Below are 5000 nucleotides of genomic sequence, written 5' to 3'. Positions count from 1 at the left end.
ACGAAATTTCTCACACATGATCTCCAGTACACCCAGAGGGTACGTACCGAATTCAGTGCAATACGGCCACTGGGGGACGCTACAGTTAGTGAAAATGTGTTTTTGCCAATATGATACATACCAAACAGGAAGTTAGCTCATGTCTAGATGGTTAACTGTATGTTGTGTATGCATGAAGGGCAGCATATGCATGAAGGGCAATTCAAGCATGAAAGGCAAGGCGTGCATGAAGGGCAACGAATGCAAGACGGGCAAGCATACTCCAGCATTTTCTGTGAGGAAATGCAATCTAGTTTCTTTTAAGATTTATACCTCTGAATGTTTATTAAATCATGAAATTTTAATGATGATGATGTCCATCAGTGGCAGTCCTACAATGAATTGTGCCCTGGGCGACGCCCCCTAAGACGGTCATAATAACTGACAAAAATCATAGTAGTAATAGTAATGGTATTATTACAGAAATGTTGTAATATGTTGTAGTATATAATATTCACTCACGCAAACACATGCGCGCACACAGAAGTCTCCTTAGCCCTTTGTGTGCCAGGTCCCTCATACCCCTTGAGAAGGACAGATTCTGGTTCTGATGGCGTGAAAGAAACTTTTTTTTTTCATATAGATACCTGCTAGACTTGATCTGCAGTGAGTCCGTGCTGTTAACTCACACATTGTATTCCCATATAGCCACAATGATCCTCTTCTCTACCTTATGCACTGCTGTGAATTGTGTGCGTGTGTGCATGCGTGTGTGCATGCGTGTGTGCATGCGTGTGTGCATGCGTGTGTGCATGCGTGTGTGCATGCGTGTGTGCATGCGTGTGTGCGCGTACGTGTGCGTACGTGCGTGCGCGTTATGACACCCTGTTGAACCAGTCGGCTACATTAAGCCACACAGTCCCACAGCGTATGGAAACACGGTCGGAACATAAGGACTCACACATTATAACACACATTATAAAAACACAGGCGGGCCACGGGAAGTCACACACACATTATGGAAACACTGCTGGTGACCTTTAAATCCACTGCAGCAGGTCATACACACGTTTTATATGCTGCAGACACACACACATACACTTACAGTACACACACACTTACTCTCTACAGGTCACACACACTTACACTCTACAGGTCACACACACATTTTGCATGTTGTAGACCAGTGTTCTCAAGTCTCATGCTCTGAGCGTGTGACACACGCATCTCAACGAGTTCACACTCTCAAACACCACACATGGCATTTCTCACTCTGAAATGTTGAGAACTTCTCCGATTGGCACACATAAATTCCTCCATCCTATCCACAGACGTGTCAGCTATTGGCAACAGCACAGTTCAGAACAGTTATCCAGTTACCCCGCTTATCAACACGCGCGTGCGCGCACACATACATACACACACACACACAAACACACACACACACACACACACACACACACACACACACACACACACACACACACACACACACACACACACACACACACACACACACACACACACTTCACATGGTGAAGACATGACTGCTAACGTATACAGTGTGTGTAGGTCAGTCAGTCACTTCCCCGCATGGTGAGGACATGACTTAATGATTTAGCCTAATAGGGACCACTAATCAATATTTTCCTTTCATTCATACCTTAGTCGTCCTGTCTTTAGTGCTGCTGTACACACACACGCACTCACACACACACACACACACACACCAATTCGCACGCATGCATGCAAACGCACACACAAACACAAACACCCACAAACGCACGCGCATACACACACAGAGACACACACAGACACAAACACACACACACACGCACGCACACACACACACACACACACACACACACACACACACACACACACACACACACACACACACACACACTACCATTTCTTGATACACTACTTCCTACTTAGAACATTAGGAGCTAAAGGGAGTAATGGTCGGGTCAATGTGGAAATAAAGGACCCGGCTATTAGTTTCCTAACTGCAATCGATGCGACCAACTGAAAGCCACAAAATCTGTTCCCTTCCATTATTACCTGCTGTTACTCTCCTCAGGGCTGGACTGGTCATCTGGCATACAGGCCATTTTCCCAGTGGGCCGACAGTCCCCAGGTACTGCAACTGTTTTTTGTTTGTTTGTTTTTCTCAAGGGATCCATATCGATTAATGTTTCTCAACGGGGACTCTACAGATTAAAGCTGGGCTTACACTGTGGGACTTTTGCCCCGATTTTGCCCCGATTTGGCACTCGCACGACTTTTTGAGAGTCGGGCCGATTTCTTGCTCAATCGCAGGTCAATCGTGAGTCTTGCATCGTGCAGTGTACATGGGGTAACGACAAGCGATTTTGCCTCACGATCGTGCAATTGCAGGGTCGCAAGAAAATCAAAACGGTTTGAAATTCTGGTCGTGGCTCGTGCGTAAATCGCACAGTTAAAGCAGTGCTACGACCCGATTTGACACTTCACATGCACAAATTAATAGGGCCGCGCGATTCGCTGTTGAGCGCGACCTCATATCCACCTCAGGTGCGCATGTTCCCTCCTCTGCAGACCGGGGAAACATGCCTGTCGCGTCGTACGGTGGAAGCATTTCGCTCGCATCCGACTGTCGGCTCGTGTAGTGTGAGGACGTGAGTCGTGAGTTGTGAACTTTTAAACAGTGAAATTCCATCGTGCAGTGTGAGCAGAAGCTTAAGACCCACGAGTGAAAATATCGCACAGTGTATGCCAGGCTTAAGTTGGGGTGCCCTACGGCGGGCATGGAGAAGAACGCAGTTGAGAGGGGGGCAGTGATTAGTTGCCATTGGGGGCATTAGTCCATTTTATTTTTGAATACGAAGGGTGGTGTTGGTAGGCTTGTGATGAGGTCAAGGGGGCATTGGGTGGCTTATGATGAGCTACAGAGGATTTTTATTCAAAAAAGGTTGAGAACCGCTGATGTAGTGATCGATAGTGGACCGAGTGAAGCAGGATGTGCCGGATTGTGAATGTATTGTGTAAACCAGGGCTATTCAAATGGCGGCCCTGGGGCCAGATGTGGCCCTTGGACAGCAAGGTTCTGGCCCCCCACGAGGTGAGAACAAAATGAAAACAAATATGTGTGCTATCAGTGTCCGTGCGTAATTCGCGATCACCAACACTTAAGGTTAGCAATATTTTTCCTATGCACATGAGAGTGATATCTTATCTGAAACAGTCTCATAACGACAACAAGAAGATGTTACAGCGCATCATTAAAACAGCAGAGAGAATCATTGGATGCCAACTACCCACACTTGAGGAGATCCACCATACACGCTGCACAAACAGAGCATTAAACATCCTTAAAGATCACACACACCCTGGTCACAGGCTCTTCACCATGCTACCATCTGGCAGGCGCTTTAGGACTCTGCGTGCCCGCACTACAAGAATGAAGGACAGCTTTTACCCTACTGCCATTAGACTCTTGAACTCAATTCGTCACCTGCCCCCCCCCTCAATACTTCAGGACTATCGATACTGTGAGATGCACATGGATTTTTATGGATTTTATTTATTTATTGTTAATATATCTTTTATTTTGTGGGCATTTGTGGTTTGCTACTAAACATAATCTCGCTATATTTATATAGTGACAATAAAGTCTACTCTACTCTAATAGACCATCAAAGCTACTAAGGAATAGAAAAGTGAATATCTGTTTGGAAAGTTATCCGCTTGTTTCACACTGTCACTTTGAACATTGTATGCGGTTACATACATGCGTATTCCATGTTCGGCCCCTTTACTGGGAGGAATTCGAAAAACTGGCCCTTGGTGACATTTAATTGAATACCCCTGGTGTAAACCGAAAATGCCTGGGTGGTTTTGTGGTGCCAGGCCAGCCCTAACTGTCCTAACTGAACGCAATGCAACAAATGACGTTGCTACGCGACCCCTTTTCATCCCTTTGCCCGTGTTGCCATGGCAGACCTCTTCAAGCTCATTCAGCTGGTCGTAATCATATGACACTTTCATGAGTACTGTTGGAGGTTGTAGAATTCCTCTGTAGAATTCCTTCCTCTGTAGAATTCCTCTGTAGAATTCTTTCCTCTGTAGAATTCCTTTGTAGAATTCCTTCCTCTGTAGAATTCCTCTGTAGAATTCCTCCGTGGAGAGGGAGAGAAGCGTAGAGTAGGCCTACGTTAAAATAATGTAATGTACAATGAAAAGTAATAATGTGTATAAGTACACTATTGTAGTAATAATGTAATTATGAGGTCTATTCTGAGCAATATGAACCAATCTACTTGCCGTTGCTATTAAGCAAAATAATTCACTTATGTCTACTTTACTAAGGTAAGATGTATTTTGTGTAATATTTGGAAACATCAGCTTGCCCTTTCTGCAAAGCGCTTTCGGGAAGCACGTCTCTCTCTCTCTCTCTCTCTCTCTCTCTCTCTCTCTCTCTCTCTCTCTCTCTCTCTCTCTCTCTCATACACACAAGGCAAACTTGCAAGCACCTTAAGTTTCGATTGTGCCGCTTGGAGAGGATGCATTTAAACTGTTACAATTTAGGCTATTAAAGTAGGCATCGCCTACACACGTTCCGAAATTGTTTGAACTTTAACACGTTGTGCAAAATGCGTCATTTAAAAACGCACCGGTTACTAAACGAGGCCGGCTACTAAACGGGGCCGGTGTCTATTTTTCCGATTTTTCACAACACCCGGTTACAAAACGAGGCCGGCTACTATTAGGAGCCCGGTTACAAATCGAGGAAATACGGTATATATATAAATAGCAATGATAGTAGTAACAGTGGTAGTAGTAATATAATAACAGTAATTCAGTTAAGTAAAAAAATTTAATAGTAGCCTAAGCAAAAGTAGCAAATAGGCTATTAGTAATAGACTTAATGAGTAAACAGTTCAATGAATGTAAGGAGCTCATGTCTGGCCTGAAGTGAAGAGAGATGTAATGGATGTGAAGTCGTCTTTGAAAGCGGATGGAGGAAATACCAGTTATCA

Source organism: Engraulis encrasicolus, chromosome 14, assembly GCF_034702125.1.
Source record: "Engraulis encrasicolus isolate BLACKSEA-1 chromosome 14, IST_EnEncr_1.0, whole genome shotgun sequence".
Taxonomy (NCBI): domain Eukaryota; kingdom Metazoa; phylum Chordata; class Actinopteri; order Clupeiformes; family Engraulidae; genus Engraulis; species Engraulis encrasicolus.
The sequence above is the reverse complement of the archived record's forward strand: the minus strand, read 5'-3'. Positions refer to the sequence as shown.